The 18,831-nt window shown below is 36.0% G+C and overlaps 7 non-coding genes across 7 annotated transcripts; 5 read left to right on the forward strand and 2 right to left on the reverse strand.

Annotated features, from left to right (window-relative positions):
* Positions 1 to 2,266: 2,266 nt before the first annotated feature.
* Positions 2,267 to 2,374, reverse strand: LOC128218638 (U6 spliceosomal RNA). Its single transcript, XR_008258424.1, has one exon. It is a non-coding gene; the product is annotated as a U6 spliceosomal RNA (small nuclear RNA).
* A 4,981-nt stretch (positions 2,375 to 7,355) lies between these two features.
* Positions 7,356 to 7,463, forward strand: LOC128218621 (U6 spliceosomal RNA). The gene has a single exon (XR_008258408.1). It is a non-coding gene; the product is annotated as a U6 spliceosomal RNA (small nuclear RNA).
* A 1,628-nt stretch (positions 7,464 to 9,091) lies between these two features.
* Positions 9,092 to 9,199, reverse strand: LOC128218619 (U6 spliceosomal RNA). The gene has a single exon (XR_008258406.1). It is a non-coding gene; the product is annotated as a U6 spliceosomal RNA (small nuclear RNA).
* Positions 9,200 to 14,181: 4,982 nt separating this feature from the next.
* Positions 14,182 to 14,289, forward strand: LOC128218622 (U6 spliceosomal RNA). The gene has a single exon (XR_008258409.1). It is a non-coding gene; the product is annotated as a U6 spliceosomal RNA (small nuclear RNA).
* Positions 14,290 to 15,364: 1,075 nt separating this feature from the next.
* LOC128218620 (U6 spliceosomal RNA) lies at positions 15,365 to 15,472 on the forward strand. The gene has a single exon (XR_008258407.1). It is a non-coding gene; the product is annotated as a U6 spliceosomal RNA (small nuclear RNA).
* A 1,091-nt stretch (positions 15,473 to 16,563) lies between these two features.
* Positions 16,564 to 16,671, forward strand: LOC128218623 (U6 spliceosomal RNA). Its single transcript, XR_008258410.1, has one exon. It is a non-coding gene; the product is annotated as a U6 spliceosomal RNA (small nuclear RNA).
* A 1,078-nt stretch (positions 16,672 to 17,749) lies between these two features.
* On the forward strand, positions 17,750 to 17,857 carry LOC128218624 (U6 spliceosomal RNA). Its single transcript, XR_008258411.1, has one exon. It is a non-coding gene; the product is annotated as a U6 spliceosomal RNA (small nuclear RNA).
* The last annotated feature ends 974 nt before the right edge of the window (positions 17,858 to 18,831 follow it).

Raw genomic sequence — 18,831 nt, forward strand, 5'->3', positions numbered from 1 at the left:
TCAAAAAGGTTTATCGAACACAATTATTTCATATAAACTTTATCAAATGAAGACGACGTAGCATGTTCGACCAACTGAGTCGATAAAAAACAAGTCGACAGGCAGGAATAGGTTACTTTATCGACTCATTGACAATATTTTTTGTGTTTACGTAAAACCAGATAAAAAAGATGTACGGACGATTACATTTATACTTGTAGGAATCATTGATGCATGTCTATATTCTCCATATGTCATTATATACTGTGGATATAATTATCTTCACTTCGTTTATAAATGGTACTAGATGTGTAGCAGTGGTGTGTAAACAATTAAGCTTATTAAAAATATGCCATTTTGAAAGCATTATCACTGTTTGTCTATATATAATCCACGACCATTCATAAGTATATTCATTTGAATCTTTCTCTGTATATGTGACATCATATATATCTGAATCATGCTTAAGTTTCAAATATTGCGATGGAATCGTCATGACAATGCTCTCTTGGTGTTAATAAATTTTATAATGGTTCATTGCTTTGTGATCTCTAACCCTTTTCAAATAATTTCAAGACAATATCTCAAACAAACAAAAATTCCGAATTATGCATGCAATCAAAATTAATTTAAAGTCGGTAAAAAAACATTCATTCATAAAACATGTCATACATTGATTTAAATGTGCTAACTGCTAGCACGACTTTCACTTTTGAATGTCCAATGTCCAATGTCGTGCTAGCACAACATTCGATTTTGAATGTCCAATGTCCAATGTCGTGCCAGCACAACATTCGATTTTGAATGTCCAATGTCTTGCCAGCACAACATTCGATTTTGAATGTCCAATGTCCAATCTCGTGCCAGCACAACATTCGATTTTGAATGTCCAATGTCCAATGTCGTGCTAGCACGACTTTCACTTTTGAATGTCCAATGTCCAATGTCGTGCCAGCACAACATTCGATTTTGAATGTCCAATGTCCAATGTCGTGCCAGCACAACATTCGATTTTGAATGTCCAATGTCCAATGTCGTGTCAGCACAACATTCGATTTTGAATGTCCAATGTCCAATGTCGTGCTAGCACGACTTTCACTTTTGAATGTCCAATGTCCAATGTCGTGTCAGCACAACATTCGATTTTGAATGTCCAATGTCCAATGTCGTGCTAGCACGACTTTCACTTTTGAATGTCCAATGTCCAATGTCGTCCCAGCACAACATTCGATTTTGAATGTCCAATGTCGTGCCAGCACAACATTCGATTTTGAATGTCCAATGTCCAATGTCGTCCCAGCACAACATTCGATTTTAAATGTCCAATGTCCAATGTCGTGCTAGCACGACTTTCACTTTTGAATGTCCAATGTCCAATGTTGTGCCAGCACAACATTCGATTTTGAATGTCCAATGTCCAATGTCGTGCTAGCACGACTTTCACTTTTGAATGTCCAATGTCCAATGTCGTGCCAGCACAACATTCGATTTTGGATGTCCAATGTCCAATGTCGTGCTAGCACGACTTTCACTTTTGAATGTCCAATGTCCAATGTCGTGCCAGCACAACATTCGATTTTGAATGTCCAATGTCCAATGTCGTGCCAGCACAACATTCGATTTTGAATGTCCAATGTCCAATGTCGTGCTAGCACGACTTTCACTTTTGAATGTCCAATGTCGTGCCAGCACAACATTCGATTTTGAATGTCCAATGTCCAATGTCGTGCTAGCACGACTTTCACTTTTGAATGTCCAATGTCCAATGTCGTGCCAGCACAACATTCGATTTTGAATGTCCAATGTCCAATGTCGTGCCAGCACAACATTCGATTTTGAATGTCCAATGTCCAATGTCGTGCTAGCACGACTTTCACTTTTGAATGTCCAATGTCCAATGTCGTGCCAGCACAACATTCGATTTTGAATGTCCAATGTCGTGCTAGCACGACTTTCACTTTTGAATGTCCAATGTCCAATGTCGTGCCAGCACAACATTCGATTTTGAATGTCCAATGTCCAATGTCGTGCTAGCACGACTTTCACTTTTGAATGTCCAATGTCCAATGTCGTGCCAGCACAACATTCGATTTTGAATGTCCAATGTCGTATGTTTAGCTAACTTCACACAGCTGCTTGGAATAGCAAAAGAAATATGACGAATGTAGCACATTGGTATTAGAAGGGGCAAAACTATGTGAGTGATAAAGTGCTTGTTTTAAACAGGTGTTTCAATATGCATTTAACACTTAAGAGTTGTATAACTATAGGACGTTGAGGTTTCCCAAAAATATTGGACCGCTTCACGACAAGCACATCAGCCTTACGCAGGGAAATGCTAATCTTCTCTGTATTAATCCAATTTTAGTATACGCAACCGTCATTCGACGGCTACAATAATAAGATGTTTACTGATATAATATATACAAAACAATGTCGATCGTAACCTTTAACTGGGTTTCACAATTTGAATGTTTGTTTTTTACAGGAATTTCATTGTTGTATAAACGGCGAGAATTCTCTTGGATGTGCAATGTTTTGTTTTAAATTCCTCCCCATTTATAGACTATGATCGTTGGCCAATATCAATTATAGATAATTTTGTCTGGTATTATTTAAACTTGGTTGTTGTTTAATAGACCATCGTCCGTCCGTTTCGAGAACTCAAAGACAGACGCACTGTGTTCGCCATAATACGTACATTGTACGTTATAGACGCGGCTCTAGTATAAGGTTCCTTATCTATAAAGTAACAGGCTTCATATCGTATGTTAGAAAACTGCCGATAGCACAACATGCACTGATTAATTCGACGATTCAATGGTCATTCAGTTATCCAAAATTCTTTACATTGAACAATTAATAAATATATCCATACATGTTGTTGTGTTATCAAATCTTCTGTTTTGTTATTGAGCATGGGAAATAACAACGAAATATTGGCAGATTACGTAGCTGAGAGTTAATGCCCCTTTCAAAACCAGCATTTTTTTAAATTATGTATGAATTTTGATACTTTAATTATTATTACTTAAATATTCATATCAATTACCGTGTTTCTTTCAGTTTCATTATTTTTGGAGATACCGTTTTCCAGAATCATATTCAAATGCTATTCGCTGTAAATGAGTATATCAGAATTGAGGTATACATGATACGTCGTTCAATGCCTTTTGAGGATAAGGCTGCACATTTTTATAGGGATTGAAATTGCTCAAACAGAAGACGCCAAGCACGTGACACTGTGTGGAAATGGACACCGGATATAGCTCGAAAAATGATCAATCAATAAGCATTTGATTCTGACACATGGTAAGTTTTTTGTTATTATTATTTTATTTTATAGTGATATTTATCAAATTCGAAGAGCTTCGAATAGATCAATCCTGTGCAATACACGACTATATAATGGAAATGTGTCTCCTCTTTTGTATAAGAGCAAAATTCTCGCCGAAAGTTGCATGATCGCTCACAAATGTTCAGTTATGTGGTACGATTTCAAACATAAAACAACAAATAGAAAATAAGAATAAAAACTGAATCGAGCGATTTCATTATAATTACAGCATCTAATATTGTGTATGATATCAATACGATATGTTCTGTTGTTATGGAGATATTCATCCTTTTTGATGACCTGAAGATGTACCGGGGATAGCTGAAGCAAATAAATAACTGCACAGGGGATAGCTATTAGCTGTACTGAGGATAGTTGCGATGTATTTATATTAACGAGGCTGTGATAATGGTTACGACTTCTTAACTCTATGCAAGCTCAGGGAAAATTGTCCAATGTTGTCCATATCTAGAAATTAGAGCAATAATGTTACTGTTATATGTATAGTATACCTTACATAAATGTGTCCCTTGTTTGTATATATAAATAAAGATGATCGGTCCGTTTGTCTTTGCATTCTTATGAAAATTCAGTTTTATATCATCAGCTGTCCATATCATAAATATAATATTGACCGGTGACGTCAAACAACTAGTAAGTGCGGCTTGCTATTTTCACAACGACGTAGAAAAGTCGCAAGAAAACTTCATTAGCTTTGTTTAATAAAACACACCTACAGCGCTTTAAAAGTATTTAATGGTAATATAAAAGATTCGGTATAATATAAAAAATATTTACATTACACTTCGGGCACCAGTCAATTGTAACCACGGCCCCCCAGGTCCTGGGGTATACCGGTTATAGCCGGGGAAAAGGGCCGTGTTTTTACTTTCCATGTGCCCCCGCAGGGCCGGGTGACCGCGGTGGTTTTGTCATAGCGCCAAATTTAGCGGAGATTGGGCCTTATGTAGAGTCTCTGGGGTGCGGGGGCATTTGGCCGGGGTTTAACCATCAGTTTGTTCCTGCAGGGCGGGGATTTTACCCGGGGTTGGCTGGACCGAAAGTCAAAGTCCCGGCTATTTTTGCAACGTTTTTGCACACTAAGTCATCAATAATAAATAATATATTGTGATCAAATTTTGTTCACTTGAAGCTGTTTCTAAGCTTGGATCGATGTTGCTATTACTTAGAACAGGAAATGGTCTCAGCTCGTTCACTTCACCGAGAAACTAAGTATTGTGACCAACCTTGAAATATAAGCAGCATGCATACACATGTATACGTTCATTTAGGAGGACATGTACCAAACTCATTGATAACTTAAGTTTATTCAATAATTTGTCATTACATTGTACTCTCACTTTTGCAGATAATTTGAAAAATGGATTTGACGGATGCATCCATGGATTTGTCAGCGTTAACTGTGACTGAGGATAATGGAAAAACGTTTGTGTGCAGCATATGTACCTATTCAACTGACTACAAAAGCAACCTGAAAAGGCATATGAATGTACAAAGAGACATACCAAGGACCAGCACTCCAAAATCTAAAGAAAAGGCGAATGAAATATCAAAGCCATTAAATATTATGTGTATTGTATATATACTGTTTTTGTGTTACGATCATCTTGGTCCATTTTTACATGCTATCCCCAATACACATTGCTCAACTTTGAAACTATCCCCAGTTCACAAAACGGCTATCCCCGGTACAGTATCGTGAACATTTGTAAGGGCATATCTTTAAAAGTTTAAAAGTTACATTGCCAGTTTTTACAATAAACATAGTTTAGCTTATGCTTGAAAAATCCTTCGATTCAGTTTTCTTTATTTATTCGATATATTTCCTAAGATTATAATACTTGTCGAAATTCTGTGAGTTTTGAGGTGATCATCACAGATTTAAAGTAACATTTTTCATGGTCTGCTAATTTTTAAGCATTATAAAGCACATCATAGGCCAAATTTAGCATTCAGCTATTAGTTCAAACACTTGTTTCATTTGTGGATACGGTAGAAAATCGTTAACACAGCAAGATCTTACCTCTGGTCTAGTAAAACAACAGCATATTGGTATGTTTACTTATCACTTTTAGAGCTATATCCGGTGTCCATTCCCACACAGTGCGTGAGTTCTTAACTCGACTTTAGCAGTATGTCTCCTTGCTCATCGGATGAACCTAACCAAAGGGCTTTTGGAATAGCAAAACAAATTATGACAAACGTATCACATTGATACTAGAAGTGGCAAAACTCACATGATGTGGGATTTATAAAGTCCTTGTTTGAATCGGTTGTTTCAATATGTTTTAACATTCAGAGTTGCATGGTATTAGGACGTTAAGGTTCAAAAAAATATTGGACCGCTTCATGACAAGCAAATCAGCCTTGCGCAGGGATTTGTTATGTGATTTGGGGAAACGTTGATTTCAAAAATACTGAAACAGACATGTACAATGCTATTGATATAAATATATTTAAGAAATAACTATTTAAATGTCAAAATTCATACATAATTCATAAAAAATACAACCTCCTACTTAAGAAAAGGGCATTTAATCAAACTACGTAATATGCCAATATTTCGTTTCTGTGTTCCATGCCCGATAAAAAAGAACGTGTTTATGACAAAAATGTATGGATATATTGATTAATTATTCAATGAATTATATTTGGGAATTCTGAATGACCATTTATTAATTCGACGAATTAATCAGTGCGTGTTGTGTTATCGGGAATTTTCCTACAAATAAAGACAGACAGTTTAGGAATCTAATATTAGAGCGGCGTGTGTAACGTACAGTGTACGAATTATGGCGAACACAGTGCGTCCGTGTTTGTGTTATCGATTCGGATGGACGATGGTCTATTATACGGCAATCAAATGTAAATAATACCAGACAAAAACACCACTATTTGTGATTGCCCAACGAGCATAGTTTTTGGGGAACCTCAACGTCCTTAAGTTTTACAACTCTAAGTGTTTAAAATATATTGAAACACCTGTTTTAAACAAGAACTTTATCACTCTCATAGTTTTGCTCCTTCTGATACCAATTAATGTGCTACATTTGTTATAATATATTTTGCTATTCCAAGAGCTCTTTGGTCAGGTTCATCCGATGAGCAAGGAGACATACTCTGAAAGTCTTGTTTAGAACTAAAGCGCTTGGCTTCCATTGTTTGTGTCATTTCAATTCTTTAAACAAAATGTGCAGCCTTATTCTCAAAAGGCATTGAACGACGTATACATTAATTCTGCAGCAGAGAGTTCTAACTGGGTATATATAGGTTTAACTGGGTATAGAAATTCTCATGTACAGCAAATGGAATTGTATGTGATTCTGGGTAAACGTTGATTTCAAAAATAGTGAAACAGACATGTACAATGCTTTTGATATAAGCATATCTAAGTAATCATTATTTAACTGTCAAAATTAATAAATAATTTATATGAAAAACTTCCGTTTGAAGGGGGCATTAACTCTCAGCTACGTAACATGCCAATATTTCGGTGTTATTTCCCATGCCCATTAAAAAGGCTTTGATAACACAAAATGTATGGATATATTTATTAATTGTTCAATGAATTATATTTGGGATTTCTAAATGACCATTTATTAATTCATCGAATTAACCAGTGCATGTTGCGTTATCGAGAATGTTTTAACAAATGAAGCCAGTTACTTAGATTAGGAACCTAATATTAGCTAGAGCCGAGCCGATCTGCAACGTATAGTGTACGTATTATAGCGAACACAGTGCGTCTGTCTTTGTGTTCTCGATACGGACAGACGAGGGTCTATTATACAGCAACCAAATATAAATAAAACAAGGCAAAACCCCCCACTTTTTGCGATTGTCCAACGACCGTAAATCAAAAGGATTTTAAATCATAATATTACATGTCCAAGAGATTTTTTGTCGTATTTACAACAATGAAATTCCTGAAAAAGCAATCATTCAAATTGTGAAACCCAGTCAAAGGTTACTATTGTCACTATCTTATATATATGAAAGCATTATACACATCACTATTGTAGCCGTCGAAAGGCGGTTGCGTACTCTAAAATTGGATTGATACAGAGAAGATTAGCATTTCCCTGCGTAAGGCTGATGTGCTTGTCGTGAAGCGGTCCAATATTTTTGGGGAACCTCAACGCCCTTAAGTTTTACAACTCTAAGTGTTTAAAACAAATTGAAACACCTGTTTTAAACAAGGACTTTATCTCTCACAAAGTTTTGCTCCTTCTTATATCAATGTGCTACATTTGTCATAATATATTTTGCTATTCCAAGAGCTCTTGCCAGCACAACATTCGATTTTGAATGTCCAATGTCCAATCTCGTGCCAGCACAACATTCGATTTTGAATGTCCAATGTCCAATGTCGTGCTAGCACGACTTTCACTTTTGAATGTCCAATGTCCAATGTCGTGCCAGCACAACATTCGATTTTGAATGTCCAATGTCCAATGTCGTGCCAGCACAACATTCGATTTTGAATGTCCAATGTCCAATGTCGTGTCAGCACAACATTCGATTTTGAATGTCCAATGTCCAATGTCGTGCTAGCACGACTTTCACTTTTGAATGTCCAATGTCCAATGTCGTGTCAGCACAACATTCGATTTTGAATGTCCAATGTCCAATGTCGTGCTAGCACGACTTTCACTTTTGAATGTCCAATGTCCAATGTCGTCCCAGCACAACATTCGATTTTGAATGTCCAATGTCGTGCCAGCACAACATTCGATTTTGAATGTCCAATGTCCAATGTCGTCCCAGCACAACATTCGATTTTAAATGTCCAATGTCCAATGTCGTGCTAGCACGACTTTCACTTTTGAATGTCCAATGTCCAATGTTGTGCCAGCACAACATTCGATTTTGAATGTCCAATGTCCAATGTCGTGCTAGCACGACTTTCACTTTTGAATGTCCAATGTCCAATGTCGTGCCAGCACAACATTCGATTTTGGATGTCCAATGTCCAATGTCGTGCTAGCACGACTTTCACTTTTGAATGTCCAATGTCCAATGTCGTGCCAGCACAACATTCGATTTTGAATGTCCAATGTCCAATGTCGTGCCAGCACAACATTCGATTTTGAATGTCCAATGTCCAATGTCGTGCTAGCACGACTTTCACTTTTGAATGTCCAATGTCGTGCCAGCACAACATTCGATTTTGAATGTCCAATGTCCAATGTCGTGCTAGCACGACTTTCACTTTTGAATGTCCAATGTCCAATGTCGTGCCAGCACAACATTCGATTTTGAATGTCCAATGTCCAATGTCGTGCCAGCACAACATTCGATTTTGAATGTCCAATGTCCAATGTCGTGCTAGCACGACTTTCACTTTTGAATGTCCAATGTCCAATGTCGTGCCAGCACAACATTCGATTTTGAATGTCCAATGTCGTGCTAGCACGACTTTCACTTTTGAATGTCCAATGTCCAATGTCGTGCCAGCACAACATTCGATTTTGAATGTCCAATGTCCAATGTCGTGCTAGCACGACTTTCACTTTTGAATGTCCAATGTCCAATGTCGTGCCAGCACAACATTCGATTTTGAATGTCCAATGTCGTATGTTTAGCTAACTTCACACAGCTGCTTGGAATAGCAAAAGAAATATGACGAATGTAGCACATTGGTATTAGAAGGGGCAAAACTATGTGAGTGATTAAGTGCTTGTTTTAAACAGGTGTTTCAATATGCATTTAACACTTAAGAGTTGTATAACTATAGGACGTTGAGGTTTCCCAAAAATATTGGACCGCTTCACGACAAGCACATCAGCCTTACGCAGGGAAATGCTAATCTTCTCTGTATTAATCCAATTTTAGTATACGCAACCGTCATTCGACGGCTACAATAATAAGATGTTTACTGATATAATATATACAAAACAATGTCGATCGTAACCTTTAACTGGGTTTCACAATTTGAATGTTTGTTTTTTACAGGAATTTCATTGTTGTATAAACGGCGAGAATTCTCTTGGATGTGCAATGTTTTGTTTTAAATTCCTCCCCATTTATAGACTATGATCGTTGGCCAATATCAATTATAGATAATTTTGTCTGGCATTATTTAAACTTGGTTGTTGTTTAATAGACCATCGTCCGTCCGTTTCGAGAACTCAAAGACAGACGCACTGTGTTCGCCATAATACGGACATTGTACGTTATAGACGCGGCTCTAGTATAAGGTTCCTTATCTATAAAGTAACAGGCTTCATATCGTATGTTAGAAAACTGCCGATAGCACAACATGCACTGATTAATTCGACGATTCAATGGTCATTCAGTTATCCAAAATTCTTTACATTGAACAATTAATAAATATATCCATACATGTTGTTGTGTTATCAAATCTTCTGTTTTGTTATTGAGCATGGGAAATAACAACGAAATATTGGCAGATTACGTAGCTGAGAGTTAATGCCCCTTTCAAAACCAGCATTTTTTTAAATTATGTATGAATTTTGATACTTTAATTATTATTACTTAAATATTCATATCAATTACCGTGTTTCTTTCAGTTTCATTATTTTTGGAGATACCGTTTTCCAGAATCATATTCAAATGCTATTCGCTGTAAATGAGTATATCAGAATTGAGGTATACATGATACGTCGTTCAATGCCTTTTGAGGATAAGGCTGCACATTTTTATAGGGATTGAAATTGCTCAAACAGAAGACGCCAAGCACGTGACACTGTGTGGAAATGGACACCGGATATAGCTCGAAAAATGATCAATCAATAAGCATTTGATTCTGACACATGGTAAGTTTTTTGTTATTATTATTTTATTTTATAGTGATATTTATCAAATTCGAAGAGCTTCGAATAGATCAATCCTGTGCAATACACGACTATATAATGGAAATGTGTCTCCTCTTTTGTATAAGAGCAAAATTCTCGCCGAAAGTTGCATGATCGCTCACAAATGTTCAGTTATGTGGTACGATTTCAAACATAAAACAACAAATAGAAAATAAGAATAAAAACTGAATCGAGCGATTTCATTATAATTACAGCATCTAATATTGTGTATGATATCAATACGATATGTTCTGTTGTTATGGAGATATTCATCCTTTTTGATGACCTGAAGATGTACCGGGGATAGCTGAAGCAAATAAATAACTGCACAGGGGATAGCTATTAGCTGTACTGAGGATAGTTGCGATGTATTTATATTAACGAGGCTGTGATAATGGTTACGACTTCTTAACTCTATGCAAGCTCAGGGAAAATTGTCCAATGTTGTCCATATCTAGAAATTAGAGCAATAATGTTACTGTTATATGTATAGTATACCTTACATAAATGTGTCCCTTGTTTGTATATATAAATAAAGATGATCGGTCCGTTTGTCTTTGCATTCTAATGAAAATTCAGTTTTATATCATCAGCTGTCCATATCATAAATATAATATTGACCGGTGACGTCAAACAACTAGTAAGTGCGGCTTGCTATTTTCACAACGACGTAGAAAAGTCGCAAGAAAACTTCATTAGCTTTGTTTAATAAAACACACCTACAGCGCTTTAAAAGTATTTAATGGTAATATAAAAGATTCGGTATAATATAAAAAATATTTACATTACACTTCGGGCACCAGTCAATTGTAACCACGGCCCCCCAGGTCCTGGGGTATACCGGTTATAGCCGGGGAAAAGGGCCGTGTTTTTACTTTCCATGTGCCCCCGCAGGGCCGGGTGACCGCGGTGGTTTTGTCATAGCGCCAAATTTAGCGGAGATTGGGCCTTATGTAGAGTCTCTGGGGTGCGGGGGCATTTGGCCGGGGTTTAACCATCAGTTTGTTCCTGCAGGGCGGGGATTTTACCCGGGGTTGGCTGGACCGAAAGTCAAAGTCCCGGCTATTTTTGCAACGTTTTTGCACACTAAGTCATCAATAATAAATAATATATTGTGATCAAATTTTGTTCACTTGAAGCTGTTTCTAAGCTTGGATCGATGTTGCTATTACTTAGAATAGGAAATGGTCTCAGCTCGTTCACTTCACCGAGAAACTAAGTATTGTGACCAACCTTGAAATATAAGCAGCATGCATACACATGTATACGTTCATTTAGGAGGACATGTACCAAACTCATTGATAACTTAAGTTTATTCAATAATTTGTCATTACATTGTACTCTCACTTTTGCAGATAATTTGAAAAATGGATTTGACGGATGCATCCATGGATTTGTCAGCGTTAACTGTGACTGAGGATAATGGAAAAAACGTTTGTGTGCAGCATATGTACCTATTCAACTGACTACAAAAGCAACCTGAAAAGGCATATGAATGTACAAAGAGACATACCAAGGACCAGCACTCCAAAATCTAAAGAAAAGGCGAATGAAATATCAAAGCCATTAAATATTATGTGTATTGTATATATACTGTTTTTGTGTTACGATCATCTTGGTCCATTTTTACATGCTATCCCCAATACACATTGCTCAACTTTGAAACTATCCCCAGTTCACAAAACGGCTATCCCCGGTACAGTATCGTGAACATTTGTAAGGGCATATCTTTAAAAGTTTAAAAGTTACATTGCCAGTTTTTACAATAAACATAGTTTAGCTTATGCTTGAAAAATCCTTCGATTCAGTTTTCTTTATTTATTCGATATATTTCCTAAGATTATAATACTTGTCGAAATTCTGTGAGTTTTGAGGTGATCATCACAGATTTAAAGTAACATTTTTCATGGTCTGCTAATTTTTAAGCATTATAAAGCACATCATAGGCCAAATTTAGCATTCAGCTATTAGTTCAAACACTTGTTTCATTTGTGGATACGGTAGAAAATCGTTAACACAGCAAGATCTTACCTCTGGTCTAGTAAAACAACAGCATATTGGTATGTTTACTTATCACTTTTAGAGCTATATCCGGTGTCCATTCCCACACAGTGCGTGAGTTCTTAACTCGACTTTAGCAGTATGTCTCCTTGCTCATCGGATGAACCTAACCAAAGGGCTTTTGGAATAGCAAAACAAATTATGACAAACGTATCACATTGATACTAGAAGTGGCAAAACTCACATGATGTGGGATTTATAAAATCCTTGTTTGAATCGGTTGTTTCAATATGTTTTAACATTCAGAGTTGCATGGTATTAGGACGTTAAGGTTCAAAAAAATATTGGACCGCTTCATGACAAGCAAATCAGCCTTGCGCAGGGATTTGTATGTGATTTGGGGAAACGTTGATTTCAAAAATACTGAAACAGACATGTACAATGCTATTGATATAAATATATTTAAGAAATAACTATTTAAATGTCAAAATTCATACATAATTCATAAAAAATACAACCTCCTACTTAAGAAAAGGGCATTTAATCAAACTACGTAATATGCCAATATTTCGTTTCTGTGTTCCATGCCCGATAAAAAAGAACGTGTTTATGACAAAAATGTATGGATATATTGATTAATTATTCAATGAATTATATTTGGGAATTCTGAATGACCATTTATTAATTCGACGAATTAATCAGTGCGTGTTGTGTTATCGGGAATTTTCCTACAAATAAAGACAGACAGTTTAGGAATCTAATATTAGAGCGGCGTGTGTAACGTACAGTGTACGAATTATGGCGAACACAGTGCGTCCGTGTTTGTGTTATCGATTCGGATGGACGATGGTCTATTATACGGCAATCAAATGTAAATAATACCAGACAAAAACACCACTATTTGTGATTGCCCAACGAGCATAGTTTTTGGGGAACCTCAACGTCCTTAAGTTTTACAACTCTAAGTGTTTAAAATATATTGAAACACCTGTTTTAAACAAGAACTTTATCACTCTCATAGTTTTGCTCCTTCTGATACCAATTAATGTGCTACATTTGTTATAATATATTTTGCTATTCCAAGAGCTCTTTGGTCAGGTTCATCCGATGAGCAAGGAGACATACTCTGAAAGTCTTGTTTAGAACTAAAGCGCTTGGCTTCCATTGTTTGTGTCATTTCAATTCTTTAAACAAAATGTGCAGCCTTATTCTCAAAAGGCATTGAACGACGTATACATTAATTCTGCAGCAGAGAGTTCTAACTGGGTATATATAGGTTTAAATGGGTATAGAAATTCTCATGTACAGCAAATGGAATTGTATGTGATTCTGGGAAAAACGTTGATTTCAAAAATAGTGAAACAGACATGTACAATGCTTTTGATATAAGCATATCTAAGTAATCATTATTTAACTGTCAAAATTAATAAATAATTTATATGAAAAACTTCCGTTTGAAGGGGGCATTAACTCTCAGCTACGTAACATGCCAATATTTCGGTGTTATTTCCCATGCCCATTAAAAAGGCTTTGATAACACAAAATGTATGGATATATTTATTAATTGTTCAATGAATTATATTTGGGATTTCTAAATGACCATTTATTAATTCATCGAATTAACCAGTGCATGTTGCGTTATCGAGAATGTTTTAACAAATGAAGCCAGTTACTTAGATTAGGAACCTAATATTAGCTAGAGCCGAGCCGATCTGCAACGTATAGTGTACGTATTATAGCGAACACAGTGCGTCTGTCTTTGTGTTCTCGATACGGACAGACGAGGGTCTATTATACAGCAACCAAATATAAATAAAACAAGGCAAAACCCCCCACTTTTTGCGATTGTCCAACGACCGTAAATCAAAAGGATTTTAAATCATAATATTGCATGTCCAAGAGATTTTTGCCGTATTTGCAACAATGAAATTCCTGAAAAAAGCAATCATTCAAATTGTGAAACCCAGTCAAAGGTTACTATTGTCACTATCTTATATATATGAAAGCATTATACACATCACTATTGTAGCCGTCGAAAGGCGGTTGCGTACTCTAAAATTGGATTGATACAGAGAAGATTAGCATTTCCCTGCGTAAGGCTGATGTGCTTGTCGTGAAGCGGTCCAATATTTTTGGGGAACCTCAACGCCCTTAAGTTTTACAACTCTAAGTGTTTAAAACATATTGAAACACCTGTTTTAAACAAGGACTTTATCACTCACAAAGTTTTGCTCCTTCGTATACCAATGTGCTACATTTGTCATTATATCTTTTGCTATTCCGAGAGCTCTTTGGTCAGGTTCATCCGATGACTATTAAAGTCATGTTTAGAACTACAGCGCTTGACTTCCTTTGTTTGTGTCATTTTAATCCGTGTAACAAAATGTGCAGCCCCCTCCTCAAAAGGCATCGAGCGACGTATACATCAATTCTGCAGCAGAGAGTTCTAACTAGGTCTAGGTCTTAACTGGGTAAATAGAAATTCTCATATACATCGAATGAAATTGTGTGTGATTCTGGGAAAACGTTGATTTAAAAATAGTGAAACGGACATTAACACTGCTATTGATATATATATATATTTAAGAATTTTTTTTTTGAAATGTCAAAATTCTAAATAATTTATAAAAAAGACGACTTCCTAAGTTTGAAAGGGGCATTAACTCTCAGCTAAGTAATATGCCAATATTTCGTTGTTATTTCCCATGGCCCATAAAAAAAAATTATTACACAACATGTATGGATATATTTTTTAATTGTTCAATGAAAAGAATTTTGGATATCTGAATGACCACTGAATCGTCGAATGAATCAGTGCATGTCGTGTAATGGGGATTCTCCAACAAATGAAGCCAGTTAGACTAGGAACCTTTACAGCAGAGCCACGTCTATAACGTACAGTGTACGTATTATGGCGAACACAGTGCGTCTGTCTATGTGTTCTCGATACTGACGGATGGTGGTCTATTGTATGGCAACCAAATGTAAATAAAACCAGACAGAATACCTCAAAACATGATATTGTCCCACGATCATAGTGTGTAAATTAGGAAAAATTTAAAACATAGCATTGCAATTCCATGAAAATTTTCGTCATTTATACAACAATGAAATTCCTGCGAAAACGAACATTCAAATTGTGAAACCCAGTCAAAGGTTACTATTGTCACCATCTTATATATATGAAAGCATTATACACATCATTATTGTAGCCGTCGAAAGGCGGTTGCGCATTCTAAAATTGGATTGATACAGAGAAGATTAGCATGTCCCTGCGTAAGGCTGATGTGCTTGTCGTGAAGCGGTCCAATATTTTTGGGGAACCTCAACGCCCTTAAGTTTTACAACTCTAAGTGTTTAAAATATATCGAAACACCTGTTCTAAACAAGAACTTTATCACTCACATACTTTTGCTCCCTCTAATACCAATGTGCTACATTTGTCATAATTTTGTTTGCTATTCCAAAAGCTCTTTGGTCAGGTTCATCCGATGAGCAAGGAGACATACTCTTAAAGTCTTGTTTAGAACTAAAGCGCTTGGCTTCCATTGTTTGTGTCATTTCAATTCTTTAAACAAAACGTGCACCCTTATCCTCAAAAGGCATTGGTGTATACATACATTAATTCTGCAGCAGAGAGTTCTAACTGGGTATATAGGTCTTAACTGGGTATAGACATTCTCATGTACAGCAAATGGAATTGTATGTGATTCTGGGAAAACGTTGATTTCAAAAATAGTAAAACAGACATGTACACTGCTTTTGATATAAGCATATTTAAGTAATCATTATTTAACTGTCAAAATTCATAAATAATTTATAAGAAAAACTTCCGTTTGAAGGGGGCATTAACTCTCAGCTACGTAACATGCCAATATTTCGGTGTTATTTCCCATGCCCATTAAAAAGGCTTTGATAACACAAAATGTATGGATATATTTATTAATTGTTCAATGAATTATATTTGGGATTTCTAAATGACCATTTATTAATTCGTCGAATTAACCAGTGCATGTTGCGTTATCGAGAATGTTTTAACAAATGAAGCAAGTTACTTAGATTAGGAACCTAATATTAGCTAGAGCCGAGCCGATCTGCAACGTATAGTGTACGTATTATAGCGAACACAGTGCGTCTGTCTTTGTGTTCTCGATACGGACAGACGAGGGTCTATTATACAGCAACCAAATATAAATAAAACAAGGCAAAACCCCCCACTTTTTGCGATTGTCCAACGACCGTAAATCAAAAGGATTTTAAATCATAATATTACATGTCCAAGAGATTTTTTGTCGTATTTACAACAATGAAATTCCTGAAAAAGCAATCATTCAAATTGTGAAACCCAGTCAAAGGTTACTATTGTCACTATCTTATATATATGAAAGCATTATACACATCACTATTGTAGCCGTCGAAAGGCGGTTGCGTACTCTAAAATTGGATTGATACAGAGAAGATTAGCATTTCCCTGCGTAAGGCTGATGTGCTTGTCGTGAAGCGGTCCAATATTTTTGGGGAACCTCAACGCCCTTAAGTTTTACAACTCTAAGTGTTTAAAACAAATTGAAACACCTGTTTTAAACAAGGACTTTATCTCTCACAAAGTTTTGCTCCTTCTTATATCAATGTGCTACATTTGTCATAATATATTTTGCTATTCCAAGAGCTCTTTGGTCAGGTTCATCCGATGACTATTAAAGTCATGTTTAGAACTACAGCGCTTGACTTCCTTTGTTTGTGTCATTTTAATCCGTATAACAAAATGTGCAGCCCCCTCCTCAAAAGGCATCGAGCGACGTATACATCAATTCTGCAGCAGAGAGTTCTAACTAGGTCTAGGTCTTAACTGGGTAAATAGAAATTCTCATATACATCGAATGAAATTGTGTGTGATTCTGGGAAAACGTTGATTTAAAAATAGTGAAACGGATATTAACACTGCTATTGATATAAATATATTTAAGAAATTTTCTTTGAAGTGTCAAAATTCTAAATAATTTATAAAAAAGACGACTTCCTAAGTTTGAAAGGGGCATTAACTCTCAGCTAAGTAATATGCCAATATTTCGTTGTTATTTCCCATGGCCCATAAAAAAAAAATATGACACAACATGTATGAATATATTTTTTAATTGTTCAATGAAAAGAATTTTGGATATCTGAATGACCACTGAATCGTCGAATGAATCAGTGCATGTCGTGTAATGGGGATTCTCCAACAAATGAAGCCAGTTAGACTAGGAACCTTTACAGCAGAGCCACGTCTGTAACGTACAGTGTACGTATTATGGCGAACACAGTGCGTCTGTCTATGTGTTCTCGATACTGACGGATGGTGGTCTATTGTATGGCAACCAAATGTAAATAAAACCAGACAGAATACCTCAAAACATGATATTGTCCCACGATCATAGTGTGTATTAAAAATTAGGAAGAATTTAAAACATAGCATTGCAATTCCATGAAAATTTTCGTCATTTATACAACAATGAAATTCCTGAAAAAAGCAATCATTCAAATTGTGAAACCCAGTCAAAGGTTACTATTGTCACTATCTTATATATATGAAAGCATTATACACATCACTATTGTAGCCGTCGAAAGGCGGTTGCGTACTCTAAAATTGGATTGATACAGAGAAGATTAGCATTTCCCTGTGTAAGGCTGATGTGTTTATCGTGAAGCGGTCCAATATTTTTTTTGGAACCTCAGCGTCCTTAAGTTTCACAATTCTGAATGTTAAAACATATTGAAACAACTGTTTAAAACAAGGACTTTATCATTCGCATAGTTTTGCCCCTTCTGATACCAATTTGCTCATTTGTCAAAATATTGTTTGCTATTCCAAAAGCTTTTTGGTTAGGTTCATCCAATGAGCAAGGTGTATCCACTGTGCTACGAAGGCTTACCCTAAACAGTTGGAATATTTAACATGGTAATATCACGTGATAACATATATTAGTCAATCACGCATAAGGAATGAATTCTACTAGGTAGACATAACCAGTAATCTTTTTGAATGGAAAAATACGACAAAAAATGCGAAAAATAAAGCAATTGTAAAATATGTGGTACTTCAGTTAGTAAGTTTCAATGCATTGTACACATCGATACCAAGTTTATGTCAGTTTTCGATAATTTTCTCTTTTTTTTTTCGCCATTTCATCATACGGGGTACAGCCCCTTTAAGACCTTTGCATTGTGTTTTTAGTCCTCGTCTGTTTTAACTGCTTGGTTATTAAGGTTTCCATTGCATTTATAACATCTCAAGGAAGTCTGGGGTTTACAATATGGAGTTTTTAGCATTGTATTGAATTAAATAACCATCTCTCTACATATATATTGCATAATATCACTGACATGCTCTGGTACACGATATCTATTATATGTCCGTGCTCATATGTTCTAACTATCTCTTATTTGAATGGTAAAACATGCACCTCTAATTACATCAGGCCTACTAACAATTATTATCTAGTTGTCCCGATAGAAAACGTGTAATTTTTTACTCTTGTGTACAAGAAAGGTAACAAAATTATCGAATGTAAGATGATTTAATACGAGTTACATCCCTTCGATCATAGTTAAGCGTATATTGCGGTAGTAGTTTACCCGAAATCCGCTATCAAGGCGGGGCAATTATGCGAGAGATATGTAACTTGAACAGCAGAA

The sequence above is a fragment of the Mya arenaria genome, chromosome 14, assembly GCF_026914265.1.
Source record: "Mya arenaria isolate MELC-2E11 chromosome 14, ASM2691426v1".
Classification (NCBI taxonomy): domain Eukaryota; kingdom Metazoa; phylum Mollusca; class Bivalvia; order Myida; family Myidae; genus Mya; species Mya arenaria.